The sequence below is a fragment of the Aplidium turbinatum genome, chromosome 5 (assembly GCF_918807975.1).
Source record: "Aplidium turbinatum chromosome 5, kaAplTurb1.1, whole genome shotgun sequence".
In the NCBI taxonomy this organism is placed as follows: Eukaryota; Metazoa; Chordata; class Ascidiacea; order Aplousobranchia; family Polyclinidae; genus Aplidium; species Aplidium turbinatum.
The window spans coordinates 1,950,346-1,965,943 of record NC_137476.1 but is presented as its reverse complement, the minus strand read 5'-3'; positions in this window follow the sequence as shown (position 1 = coordinate 1,965,943).

The window sequence follows — 15,598 nt, the reverse complement described above, 5'->3', positions numbered from 1 at the left end:
CGTAATGAAATAGAGCAAACTGCTGCTTGTAGTTTCCACAAACATACCGTGAACAGACGTCACCGTGGTACTGCGCTAACTGCTCAAAAACAAACCCTTGAAATGTGTGAAAAATGATCCAGAGTTGCAAAATTATAATTTTATATTGAACAATCAGTGTAGCAGAATACCATCAAAACGTAAAATGAAAAAACAAATTTTTTTTTTAGTTGTGTAAGTCCAAAACTTTTATGGTACACATATGTAGTCTGGGAGCCTACGACAGAAGATTTCACCCCATAAGGTACAAAAAGGTTTGACCCCTTGAAGTTACTGGGGTCAACCATGTCACTCACAAAAAGTATGGAAGATTGACCGCACCGGCTGGATCTGGACCCTAGAGCCCCCTAAAAAGCCCAAAAAGGGGGTTAATTTTACCCCATAGGGTACATGGACCAAACTTGGTGAAAACGAAGTTCTATGTCAGGACATCACAAAAATATCAAATCTAACAATATTTTTGAGTGGAAAGGTGATGTAAGACTCCCCCGAAAGTGACCCCCAAGGGGGTTAATTTCACCCCATAAGGTACATGGACCAAAGTTGGTCAAAACGAAGTCTTATGTCAGGACATCACAAAAATATCAAATCTAACAATATTTTCGGGTGGAAAGGTGATGTAAGATGCCTTCAAAGTGACTTCCCTTAATGTGACCCCCTCGGAAGGTATATTTGACCCCATAAAGTACATGGACAAAACTTGGTCAAAATGAAGTCTTATGTCAGGACATCACAAAAATATCAAATCTAACAATATTTTCGGATGGAAAGGTGATGTAAGATGCCTTCAAAGTGACTTCCCTTAATGTGACTCCCTCGGAAGGTGTATTTCACCCCATAAAGTACATGGACCAAACTTGATCAAAACAAAGTCTTATGTTAGGACATCACAAAAGTATCAAATCTAACAATAGTTTTGGGAGGAAAGATGATGTAAGACTCCCCCAAAGTGACCCCCCAGGAGATTAATTGCACCCCATAAGGTAGGCTACATGGACTAAAGTAGGTTAAATCGAGTCTTATTTCACGGCATAAAAAAATATCAAATCTAACAATATTTTTGGGTGGAAAGGTGATGTAAGATGTCATCAAAGTAACCCTCAGAGGGTTTATTTCACCATAGAGTACATGGACCAAACGTGGTCAAAACGAAGTCTTATAGGACACCACAAAATATCAAATCTAACAATACTCTCAGTTGGGAAGATGATAAAAGGCCTACCCAAAAGTGAATCTCCTCCTATAGTTTAATTTACTTCATCCCTTACTCGAACCAACCTTGGTGTAACGGAAGTGCTATGCCAGGACAGTACGAATGGATTAAATCTAAAAATATTTTTATATAGGTTTTGGTGAAATACATTCACAAGCTGTCCCATGATGCATGAAATGGAACTATAGCCTACTTTACAAAAAGTTTTTGTATAAATCATATTCAGTCAATCGAAAAAAGGCAACAGGACATGACAATACATGGCTTTGTAACACCAAAATCAGAAAGTACATAAGAAGCATATAGGCTACAGTAGCCAGAAAATTGATCCAAGATCTTGATACGACCACTAAATGTTGACTTAATCGAACAACTGACTATCCAAATCAAAACGTTTAGAAATGAATCATTTGGAACGTTAATTCAGGCAGTAATGAACATTTTCCAGCTGCTACAATACTGTAAATAACCCAATAAACCCAATGTAGTAAATTTTTGTTTAATGCCATTTGCTTTATGTCTCCATTCTCCAATCAGTTATTGTAACTGTTCATTCAGAAACAGAGATTGTTTGTGTAAATGTAAACGGTCGTTTCTTTATTCTTCATTGTCACTGCTGTCGCTTTCACTTTCTTCGTCTTATTCTTCAGATTCATACAATTCTCCTGTTATATACAGAGATAAAGCAAGCTGTCTGCGATGTACCAGCCCCAACCAATGTGGTTATCCGCACGTCTGACACTGACTGTCTTGTAATTGGCCTAGGTTGCTATGAAACTTTTGATCCTTCATTAAAGATATGGATAGAAGCTGGCTTGCAAAGAAATAGGCTAACATGCAGCGGTACATCAACATCAACCAGCTGCATACCGCACTTGGAGCGACGATTTGCAAGTGTTTACTTCCATAGGCTATCATGCCTTTACAGGTTCTGATACCACCTCGTCATTTAGCAGGAAAGGGAAAGTGCGGCCGCTGAACTTACTCCAAGGAAACCACGAAGCGCAGGCAGCTTTTAGCCAACGCTGACAAGACAAAGAAATTAGTGAAGACACTATCATCGCAATAGAGAACTTTGTGTGTAACGTGTACAAAAACAAAAAAATTAATTACTGTATGTCAACGAAGTCCGTTTACAAATGTTTTTAGATAACTACAAACCCAAAAAAGAAAATGAAAGGATATCATGCATACAGAAGCTACTGTAGATAGTAGTACTCTACTACTTTGTTCACGAGTACTTCTTCAGAAGACAAGGCGCACACATCTCATCACAAGACGGTGGTTATCTTCAACTAGAAGTGAACAAGCAGCAACATCGCTGCTAGAGTATGGCTGGAAAGAAGAAGGAGGTTGTTATAAAGTGGTGTGGTTTGAAGGTAAAGCTTCACTTACATCTTTAGATGTCTCTGCGTGGAATCTGATCTCATCCAGGTAAGTCAAGAAGAAGGTAAACAACATTGGATGTCGCTTGGTTTACCTTTTATAAATATAAAACTTTCTCCTGGTCTATCTGTCATTTACTTTCTTACTGTAAACATTAGCCAATAACTGGCTGTAAAGGTTCGTTTTAGGAACCTGTGACCAATAGTTTCTGCAATCTTGAGAAAAATGCCTGGGTGCACTAAATAACTAATAAATGTTGAACTTTTTCCAGTTCATAGTAAGTTGCAATGTTGCATTATTCGAAGAAAAATAGACGTCTGTGAAAGATAATAAAATTACTATTGTATGTTACATATATCTGTAGTGCATAATAGCAAATGTTTCGTACAGTCTTTATTTCTCTGTATATAACAGGAGAATTGTATGAATCTGAAGAATAAAACGAAGAAGTGAAAGCGACAGCAGTGACAATGAAGAATAAAGAAACGACCGTTTACATTTACACAAACAATCTCTGTTTCTAAATGAACAGTTACAATAACTGATTGGAGACATGTAGCTAATGGCATTAAACAAAAATTTACTACATTGGATTTATTGGGTTATTTATTGTAGCAGCTGGAAAATGTTCATTACTGCCTGAATTAACATTCCAAATGATTCATTTCGAAACGTTTTGATTTGGATAGTCAGTTGTTCGATTAAGTCAACATTTAGTGGTCGTATCAAGATCTTGGATCATTTTCTGGCTACTGTAGCCTAACAGGGGTGTGCAACGTGCGGCCCGCGGGCCAAATACGGTCCGCAAAGAAAAATTTTGCGGCCCCCAAAGATGTGCCAATTTTGAATTGTGTGCGGCCCGTAAAACGTGTTTATAATTTAGTTTAGTCTGGTACGTGTGAACAATTCACTGTGGAGTGGATTATTATAAATTTCGCACCTTCTGCTAACCATTTTAGAAATCTCCCACTGGCCACCGCTAATCCATTGTGTTTAATTATTTGGAACGTAAAAATGTATGGTCACATAAATAGCTTTATGAACAAATTACGACTTTGGAAAGCTCATATAAAAATAGGAAATCTTTTCCACTTTCCAACTTTGAGAGACTATATGGAATGCATCCTGAGAAGAAAACTAAATTTGAAAAATTGTTGTGTGAATTTTTGGCTCGTTTCAAGGACTTCAAATCTCATGAATAATTGTTTGGTATATTCTCTTCGCCATTCAACACAGACATTGACAAAGCACCAGCTGATATCCAACTTGAACTGATTGATCTTCAAGAGAAAACGGATTTGAAAGCAAAGTATTTAGAAATGAATCTTGGCGATTTTTACCGAAAACATCTCAACCAAGATGACTTTCCACATTTGAAGAAATCTATTGCTTCAAAAATGACTCTTTTGGCTCAACGTATTTGTGCGAACAATTTTTTTCTAAAATGTGCGTCATGAAATCTCCCTATAGATGGGTTATGACAGACGAACACTTGGAAAATGGAGTTCGAATTGCGAGCACTTCCATTAAAGTAAATTTAAAAAAATTTGTCGGGAAAAGAAGCCAGCTGCAAACTTCTCACTGAACTCGTTTAAAGTCGGTGTGACAATAAATTTGAATAGCAGTTTTCTTCAGAAATTTATGCGTCTTAACTTATTATTTCTGCAAGGAGATAAGTTAACCTAATAATGCCATAAGAATAACATGAACAACAAAACTACTTTTTTGTGGCTGCAACTACTAGAATTCAAATCTTAAATAAACGTGCGGCCCGCGGTTTCACCCAGTTATATATATCTGGCCCTCCTGTAATAAAGGTTGCACACCCCTGGCCTATATGCTTCTTATGTACTTTCTGTTTTTCGTGTTACAAAGCCATGTATTGTCATGTCCTGTTGCCTTTTTTCGATTGACTGAATATGATTTATACAAAAACTTTTTGTAAAGTAGGCTATAGTTCCATTTCATGCATCATGGGACAGCTTGTGAATGTATTTCACCAAAACCTATCTAAAAATATTTTTAAATTTAATCCATTCGTACTGTCCTGGCATAGCACTTCCGTTACACCAAGGTTGGTTCGAGTAAGGGATGAAGTAAATTAAACTATAGGAGGAGATTCACTTTTGGGTAGGCCTTTTATCATCTTCCCAACTGAGAGTATTGTTAGATTTGATATTTTGTGGTGTCCTATAAGACTTCGTTTTGACCACGTTTGGTCCATGTACTCTATGGTGAAATAAACCCTCTGAGGGTTATTTTGATGACATCTTACATCACCTTTCCACCCAAAAATATTGTTAGATTTGATATTTTTTTATGCCGTGAAATAAGACTCGATTTAACCTACTTTAGTCCATGTAGCCTACCTTATGGGGTGCAATTAATCTCCTGGGGGGTCACTTTGGGGTGTCTTACATCATCTTTCCTCCCAAAACTATTGTTAGATTTGATATTTTTGTGATTTCCTGACATAAGACTTCGTTTTGACCAAGTTTGGTCCATGTACTTTATGGGGTGAAATACACCCTCCGAGGGGGTCACATTAAGGGAAGTCACTTTGAAGGCATCTTACATCACCTTTCCACCCGAAAATATTGTCAGATTTGATATTTTTGTGATGTCCTGACATAAGACTTCATTTTGACCAAGTTTTGTCCATGTACTTTATGGGGTCAAATATACCTTCCGAGGGGGTCACATTAAGGGAAGTCACTTTGAAGGCATCTTACATCACCTTTCCACCCGAAAATATTGTCAGATTTGATATTTTTGTGATGTCCTGACATAAGACTTCATTTTGACCAAGTTTTGTCCATGTACTTTATGGGGTCAAATATACCTTCCGAGGGGGTCACATTAAGGGAAGTCACTTTGAAGGCATCTTACATCACCTTTCCACCCGAAAATATTGTTAGATTTGATATTTTTGTGATGTCCTGACAAAAGACTTCGTTTTGACCAACTTTGGTCCATGTACCTTATGGGGTGAAATTAACCCCCTTGGGGGTCACTTTCGGGGGGGTCTTACATCATCTTTCCACTCGAAAATATTGTTAGATTTGATATTTTTGTGATGTCCTGACATAGAACTTCGTTTTCACCAAGTTTGGTCCTTGTACCTTATGGAGTGAAATTAACCCCCTTTTTGGGCTTTTTAGGGGGCTCTAGTGTCCAGATCCAGCCGGTGCGGTCAATCTTCCATACTTTTTGTGAGTGACATGGTTAACCCCAGTAACTTCAAGGGGTCAAACCTTTTGTACCTTATGGGGTGAAATCTTCTGTCGTAGGTTCTCGGTCTAATGTACCATTGTCCCTTAAAGGGTTAACTGACTAGCTGCAACCTTTTAAGTTCCATAACTTACAAACTGAAAATTAAAAAAATAGTTTCAACAAATTGTAATGTGAAAGTTTATCTCTGAAAACATACACATGAAAAATGATTTTAAGTCACAAACTTAAATTTTCTTTTACAAACTTAAAAAATATTTTCAACAAATTGCAATTTTATTTTTACAAGCTTAAGATAAGACAACGAAATATCACAAGTTCTTTTGCATAATTTGTAATGTTAAAATTTGTGTTCGAAGATTTGTTTGTGTGTTTTTATCATCAGGTGTCATTACGTGTTGCAAAATTTGTGCTCGCATTCTGTTAGAGCTTTGTATTTTTTCATGCTTGTCTTAAGTTAAGGTAACAATTTGTGATGTTGATTTTTTTTCAAGTTGTCAGATTGCAGAAATATGTGTTGCAACAATTTGTTCTATAGTTGTTTATTTGGGTGTTCTTATTGCATAAAAAGAATGTTGATTCTTTAGCTGGAATTAGCATCATCTAAAATAAAAATTTATTCGTACAAACAAACAATAACAAATTTAGAGTAACGTTGTTTTGAAAAAGCTATTATTCTTATAAGTTTTACGTGACATCATACCAACAACTTTAATTTCCAGGTTAGTTATATTTTTCAAACGTTACTATATAAAGGTTTAGCTGAAACCACTGTTTTAGCGAAACGTAGACCTAAAGAAATAAAGGTTTAACGAAACCAAAATAAACCGAAACGAAAATTAACCGAAATGGAGATGCCAAAATGCATTATTTATTAAGCTTTTGGACCAGTCATAGATTATAATATATATAACTAACTAATAAGCGACTAAGTACCCCTTTGACTAATCACTTTACAATAAACTAAAAGCAAACCACTGAATAAAAGAATCAAAGTATAACGAAATTACCTAACCCATACATGCCAAAAAATAGTGAAACCTCATTGATTTAGCAAAATAACACATTCAGCATGAACAAAACCCAACATTTGAAAATCTCTGGAATCGAACCAATAGACCTATCCATCAGAATCAATAGTGAAAACTCTATTCCTGCAAGCAAACAGCTTTACGAAAAAACATGGCTACAACCAAACCGATAAAAAGTTAACAAATCTTTTATGAAATTATCTTAATTAAATCCTACATATTCACCGATCTACAATTTTTACGTCCATACGCATACAGACAGTTTGCTAACTTAAACGCGATCGGCACGCATTACGTGTTGTACGGGAAGAAGAACAAACATGCGTTGATATATCATCAACATCAGCCGGTCGTGCCACTGCTGGCAGATGGCCTCCACATATGTTTCCACATCATTCTTTCATTTGCTGTTCTCATCCAGGTGGTGCCAATCTTTTCTTCTATGTCATCTCGCCATCTTCTTTTTGGTCTCCCTCTAGTTCTTCTTGCATATCTTGGTGTCCATTCTGGGGCAATCTGTTGTCTGTCATTCTTGCTACATGTCCCGCTAATTGCCACTTTAGGTTTGTTGTTGTTTCTATAATATCTTTAATACAAGTTTTGTTTCTGATGACTTCATTTCTAATCTTTACTTTTCTATTTATGTTTAATATTATTCTTTCCATGTTCCTTTGCACCGCTGCCGGTTTTCTTGTTTGTTGTTTCGTGAATGACCATGTTTCTGCTCCATATGTTAATGTTGGTAATATAACTGTGTCCATGATTTTGATATATTTTGTGTTGGTATTTCAAATCGTGATGTTCTATATGCCTAGAACCAAAAGATCTGCAATTTAAATCAACAACACTACATTAGTTATTTTGTGAGATTGATATTTTTATTTTGATTGAGCAAGAAACATAAATAACGTTAATAAACCTTTATGATCTTCAAGTATATGCTTTAGGTGTGTTTAGGCATTGTATTGTAATAACAATTATGGCAGTACTTCGAAGCGAAGATATAAAATAGTCAAAATCACGTCATTTACAAGCTCTTATATGTAATGTAATGTATGTAGTGAAATTGAAATGAAAGAAATTAAAGCAAGGTAATTATGAAAGCCTGCGAGTGTCACGATTTCTTTCTATCTCTTACCAGGAAAAAGACTTGGAAAGGTTCAATGACGTAGTTTAATGGGTCAAACCGAAAAGCAGTCAATTAAATGTCGAATGGTTCTACTAGTGAAATGATAATCTGACTTCTTGAAGGACTTTAACGAACGGCTTCTCAAATAACTCTAATTTCGAATACAATTTATATCAGCACCAATTCTCATCTACTTGTATTCGATTACTTCAACTCTCAATCAACAATAATTTCTGCACCAACTACCAATCTACAACTCTCATAACACAACTCTCATAACCAACTCATCATAATTTCATCATAAAAAAATTACACCATTATTTATAGAAGGTTTCTCGGTATAGTAACTTCGAGAAGGTTACGTAATGTTGGTACTGCTAATTTGCATTCATCAAATGCTGGCATTTGCACAACAATCTAACCTCTTAGTGTAATTTATTAAGTTAAGAATCGATTTCGCTATAGTAATAGCATCTTCAGCTAGCACATGTAAAAAAAGAAGAAAATTTGAAAATACGTAAAACGAACAAATAAAGCAAACTCCGATGTTATCAACACGCATAAAAATTATATTTTAAATAGATGGTTACATAATATTAAAATCAAAACCTGCAAGCCTAAATCTTAACTGGTGTTCTCCCACGATTTCCAACAATATACTGGTACAAAATTCAAGAAATACATTAACCTGATCATCCGTCTAGTAAATTACAACAGTTTAAGAAGGCGAATACAAAGAAAAAACGCAATTTAGTTTCAGTCCATTGCCGTAAGTTTACATCGATAAAGCGTCAATAAAGAATAAGTGTAAATGGGCATCCATCTAGTAAATTACAACAGTTCAACAAGACGAATACAAAGAAAAACGCAATTTAATTTCAATCCATTGCCATAAGCTTACATAGACAAAGCGTCAAAAAAGAATACGTTTAAATGGGCATAGTTGAAGAATCTACACCACAGGGGTCGGAGGTTGCTGATGACATGGGATTTAAGTGGTTGGTCGAATCAATTTCTGTATGTTTATGGTGGCTTTGATTGTATGTAACCATTTATCTTCAGCGATGTCTAAATAATGTTTGCTGGGTTGTTCGGCGAAAGTAACGACAAAGCAGTCTGCCAGAGCTGGTTTCTTTTTGAGTTCAATATTGTGGAGTTTCGCATAATGTTTCAATAATGCTGCTTTGTCACCGGATTTATCAAAGTAATTAAAACTGTTCCAAATAGATCTATGTGTGGCCCAACGTGTGGAAAATTTTGTCATGGTTTGTCCTACATAGTGTTCGTGACATATGGTGCACGTTGCAATGTATATCCCGTAATTTTGGCAAGTTAATTTTTGTTTGAGACTGTATGTTTTGTTGAGTTTACATTTAATAGAGGTGCATTCTTTTACCATAGGCTTATGCGCTCCATGGTTACCACACAGTGCACATTTGCCGCATGGTTTGGAGTAGCCATTGGTTGGTGTTACTGTATTCAGGGCAATTTTTTTGTATTTTGTGAGTAAATTTCCCAGCGTGCTTGGCTTTTTATATGTCATCATTTGATTGGGCTGTAGTTTTTTCTCTGCGTTGGTGGTCTTGAGTAAATTAGGAAAAGATGTAGGCCAGATTACTCTGTGGGCTTTGGTTGCATTTTTTTCTGTGGGTTTAGGTATCCGTTCTGTCCATTTTTCAGCAAGTTGAATTTTTTCTTTGATAAGTTTTTGGGGAAAATTTGATTTCAAAGCCTTGTTTTTAAGATGTTCAAGTGCTGCAGTGTAGTCGTGTTGTGTTTCATTCAATCTCCTGAGTCGTAATGCTTCTCCATGTATGATTGCCTTGAATGTAGATGTGGGGTGATGTGATTTACCATTGAGGTACAAGCGATCAATAGCTGTTTCTTTGGTGTAGTTGGTGGTCACAAATTTAAAGTTCGAAGTTTTGCAAGTGCGGTGGTTAACATCTAGAAACTCAACATTTTTATCAGTTTGGGAGGTGTTGATTTCTCTGAAAGTAAGTTCCAAGTCGTGATTTTGAAATGCTGTAATTAAGCTGCGTTTTATCAATTCTGTGGTCTTTTGGCCAAATGATATCCACATTATGTCATCTATAAAGCGTTTGAATATTGTTCTGTCACATTGTTCTGTCAAGTTGCATTAATGTAAACAAGCAGAAGCTCAAAGAAGTTTAAAGAATATCACGTGGTGTAGAAGATTCTTACATAATAAATATTTCGCAATCGGACATTTACTGATAAACACCGTTATGACGTCATGACAAACGACGCTCAGAAATTATGAAAAACAACAGAACCTTCCAGATTTGCATACTTACAGACGATTCTAGAAATACGTTACATAATACAGATTTCTCATTCAAAGGTTACTTCAGGTCATAACCGATTATAACACATCGCACCAGAATTCTACAACCAAAACAACACGCTCGTTGAAGATACAAAGCAAGCCATCGCGAGGCATTGCACCTTGATTGTGACAGCGAGATTAAAACGATTTCGCAATTAATACATTCAATGCGCAGTATCATGAAACAAAAGCGATGACGCGTTTAAAAAAATGATCTAATGAAGGTTTGCAAAAAAATGATTACAATCAGGTTTAGCAATGTAATTCTGTGTAGGTTATGTAAGTGAATCTTATGTAGTCTATGCATTCTTTTAGGCTCGTTATAAGACATTTTTGTTTTATAATTTAGAAAATGAATGAGGAGTTAACCGTCACCATTCAACACTAGAACGGCCGAGGTGTCGAAATCGACACTTTTAGAAATTTAGTTCACTATTTTGGGCCTTAATTGTTATCGCAACGTTTTCAAACTTTCAGTAGCTTCCCAATTATGCTTAAATTTTATAGTTCAGTATTATTTTTCTAAAAAATCTTTTTATGTTATCTACAATGTGCGGATATACCTCCAACGGCCGAGGTGTCGAAATCGACACCTCATACAAATTCAATAAGATTTTTAAAGTATAAAAGATTTTCTGTGTGAAAAAAACTATTGCAATAGTTTTCCCAATTACTTATAGCGTTTCTCATGGTAATTGTCCAACGCTCGGCTTGATGTGTGTTATCGCTCTGCTTGCTTTTAGGTCATCCTACTGAGTTTACAAATACCTTCCACAAATCTATCAGCGATTTGCAACAGATAAGTTTATTCATATTCGAGAGTCACTGGAAGGACTTGTTGCTAATTGCATCAACAATTACAATCTTGAACAACGTCAAGATCCTGGGCATCTGGCTAGGCACAAACAAAACACAACTTGACAAGATGAACTGGCAGACCGCCATCAAGAAAACACAAACGATCGCCAACATCCACAAACCACGAAGACTCTCCCTCTATGGAAAGATCTCCATCATCAACACTCTCTTGGTACCCGTCACTCTGCATCTGAGTAGAGTCCTGATGCCAACACAACAACACATCAAAGAACTCAACAAAATCCTTTTCAACTTCCTCTGGTATCCTTCACCATTCGAACAGCTCCAGAGAAGCAAGACGTTTCCTCCTGTCAAAGATGGAGGCATCAACATGGTGGACATCCAATCAAAATTTCAAACAAGCCGCATCGACAGAATTCGCCACCTCTTCTCACTAGAAGACGCCACCGAAATCTGGCACGAATGGGCCATGTTCAATTTGAGCTACAGAATGAGACACATCAATCCTCATCTGTTCTCCAACAGCATTCCGCATGCCCCAAATCCAAACGAAATGTATGCGGACATCTTCAAGTCCTTTTGCAAACTCAAAGGCTTGAAACACGACTGGGAAAATACTTCCTACAAAAACAGCTATCTCAATCTGAAATCGCAATATGAAAAGAAAATTGACAAGATTGATCAAGACGGAAAGAAGATTCCTTGGAATGAGATCCTCTTGAAAAACAAGGGAATCAAACTCCTCCTTCCACCTTACCTATCCTCCATGTCCTTTCGGATTGCACATGGAGGATACAAATGGGAAGACTTTAATAGATCAATACATTCCGACAGAATAACAAATTGCAAATTCTGCAGAAAACCAAAAGACAATATTGCTCACGTCCTCACCAAATGCTCTTTTGCGCTAGGAATATGGGAGCGCCTGAAACAACAATATCTTGGCCTAACCAACGAAGACATGGAAATAACAAAGGACTTGATCCTCTACAACCAAATCTCTAACGGACAGAAGAACAACCCGATTCTTTTGACCATGATGAATGTCGCCAAACACACCATCATCCAAAAGAAGAAATCTCTGGACATAGGCGACACATATATACAGGACACAAAACGGTCCACCATTCAAGCCCTGTGGGTGATCATGACAAAAACGAAAGACATAACACAAAAACATAACATTCCTTTGTCATCTGACATTTCTACTCCTTCTAAACCTCCTCCTACGGTCAGAAGAAAGAAGAACCAGTCGAGATCCACTCTTCAACCGCCCTCTCAGTCGTCCTCGGTGGTAGGGATGACTGATTGCAGCGGTGGGTCTCACTAGCCAAGTACGGTCGTAGATCATCTTTGAAGAAGCTTAGACAGCCAAGGGCGTAACAACCCACCTTTAACCCGTCCCTCTCATTCATCTACAACGGCCTGATGCCGGAAGAGTGATTGCAGCGGGGGATCTTCAACCGTCCCTCTCCGTCGTCCCACTCGCTCTGGGATGACAGGATTGCAGCGGCCAATTCCATGATGACTCTGGGGTCAGCGAAAGCTACCCTCCCTCTGGCCGCTCCTCTCTGGCATCTCCGCCAAATGAGATGTCAGACTGCAGTGGCCCGTTTTCTCCAAACAGGTGCCCTTCTTGAAGTGGGCAACAAGAAGATACACACACACAAACAATTTCAAATAAAATTAAAATTAACTCTCTACCAAAATGCGCTAGTTCTTGAGCTTGACCCGCCATCTCCTAGACTGCTCCAAGATCAGCAAGAGGAAAGTAGAGACAGGCAGATAAGCTTGAGGCAGCCACTAACCAAACATTTACATCCACAGATTACCATCTACCGCGGTGGGTCCCTTCGGTCGTAGTGAGTCCCTCGCCTCCCTGGTAGGTATCTTCCATGTAAGTATGGTGTGCCTGCTGAGTGTTTGGGTGTGTGGACGGCTCCCGGAGCGGACGCACTAATGATGAGACAGGAAACAAATCCATTCCATATGGACAATTTGTAAACCTGCAAGATGTAGTGGTATCCATCTTGAACTCTGAGCGTTGCGCGAAAAAAAAAAAAAAAAAAAAAAACAACAATTGCAATCCGGATTGGAGCCTACCAATCGATGAACAGCTATTTCCAATGGAAAACAGATGTCCTTTTATCGTGTTCATGCTAAACAAACCAGACAAGTGTGGCATGATATTCTGGGTATTAGCCGAAGTTCATTCAAAATACGTATGCAATACCGTACCGTACTTATCGTACCTCGGAACTATTGAAAGAAAGCAACGAAATGGAAGGCTTCTCACCGAGGATGTAGTTATCAAGATCACCACCAATTTACACAGACAAAGCGGGTACAACGTCACAACAGTTAACTTCTTTACTATGGTGAATCTTGCTGGTTTACTACAGGAAAGAAATATAACCATTGTTGGAACTGTTCGAGCTAACAGTAAAGGACTGACAAAGGAGATGAACAAGGGTGGAGGAGAAAGATTTTTCAGTAAATTCTTCTACACTTCAACGAACAGCTGCATGCTTGTAAACTATCAGTGCAAAAAAATGCAAGTGTCCTTTCCACTATGCATGACAGCCCCAGTATTGATGCAACAGAGAAAAATAAACCCTCTGTGATCCATTTTTATAGCGAGAACAAGGTAGCAGTTGATGTGTTTGACCAAATGGCAAGAAAATACATCACACATGCAGCAAGCAAAAGATAGCCTCTTGCACTTTGGACAAATATGCTAGATATTGCAGCTTTGAGCTCTTGGATTATATTTAGAAAACTTTCCGGCAGCAACATCAGCCGACGTGATTTTATCGTCCAGATTGAGAGCTTGAGAACTGCTCATGTGCTGAAACGAAAGCCGACACTGCAGAGAGAAGAAGAGCAGGGACGACCATCTAGAAAACGCGGAAAATGTGCTGGATATTATTGCAAAAACAATACAGTTACCATTTTCGGCCACTGTCGAAAAGTGGGAAGTGTGGTAATGGTGACTGGGAAGTTATAGAGTGCAAAGGCTACACTGCGTAAAGTGTTTGTTGGTTTGTTTGATTTTTTTTCTCCTGAATAAGAAAACTTTGTGCTATTTTTATGATAATTATGTCTTCGCTCTGTTGAATTTTTAGACCATCGTACAGAGTCAAGTTTCGAACTGATCAAAACCTGATAGCGTACGTCATAATTTTCGTCTAAAACCAACAAATGAACACCGCAAATGGGTGACAAAAGTAATAAGTGCTTCAGATAATTTTATCACTGTAAAATAAAACAAACTCTTACTGTTAATTTTGCGGAAAAATAAAGTTTTTGTGAAAAGTGTCGATTTCGACACCAGCGGCCGTTGGAGGTATACTTTTTTTTCGGCCGTTCTAGTGTTAACGTCACTACATTTGATATAGCGTCACCACTTAACGTTACCACTTTTTGATGCTTGGATGACGTATGTCTGTTGATTGCATCTTATGTTTTTGCTAGGAAAGGTTCATTTTTCAATTCCCCGCTTATTTCATAATGCCTTTTTATCAGTATTCGATCGTGAGAATTATGCACCCGGTTACACAATTATATCACTTCACATAATTCGGACTTTGTACTTTGCGATTTACCTTTCTCACATAAAATCAAATGTGCTTCACCACTTAGGGTTAATACATTTACAAGTCCATTCATATTCATAACTATATAAAATCAAATGTGGTATAAAATCAAATGTGCTTGTTGCAGGTTAGCACCGAGGGTTAACACATTTACAACTCTTATCTTACATCTTATACTACTTATATCAGTTACATGGATTCAGTGATGCTTCCAATCACTCCTTTGCTTCCGTGGTGTATATACGTAGGCTGTGTAACGGAATCCCTTGCGTATCCTAGGTTTTTGGCAAAAGCAGAGTTGTCATCAAGCATCAAAGTGCATGGCCGATTGCCAGAAAGGAGCTTGTAGCCGCGCTTAATACTACGGAGCCGTTAAACCAGGCAGCTAATGCACTACAGCTAGTCCACTCTAACGCTACATAACAAAAAAAAAATTAAAATTTAATAAAAATACTGTTGTACATTTTGCCCAAATCTTCATGAAATGGTCTTTAATTCCCGGTTGTTTCAACATATCGTTCAGTTTTGTGACTGAAGACAAAGCAGCACAGTGTCATGGATATTCAATATGACATGCGGCTCTTTCCACCACCAAACCAGCAATTAAGACATTGTCAGAGCAAAAATAAGCTCAACCATTACATTAATTGCATATGTAATAACTAATTACTGTACTATCATGATGTTTATTGTGTGTTGTATTTATATCATTTTATCATTCTAACTACCGGTTACTGTGTAAACAAGTTTTTGAATTAAAATGACGCTTCTTAATTTTTTCAAAAGGTTAAAAAAATAGGGGAG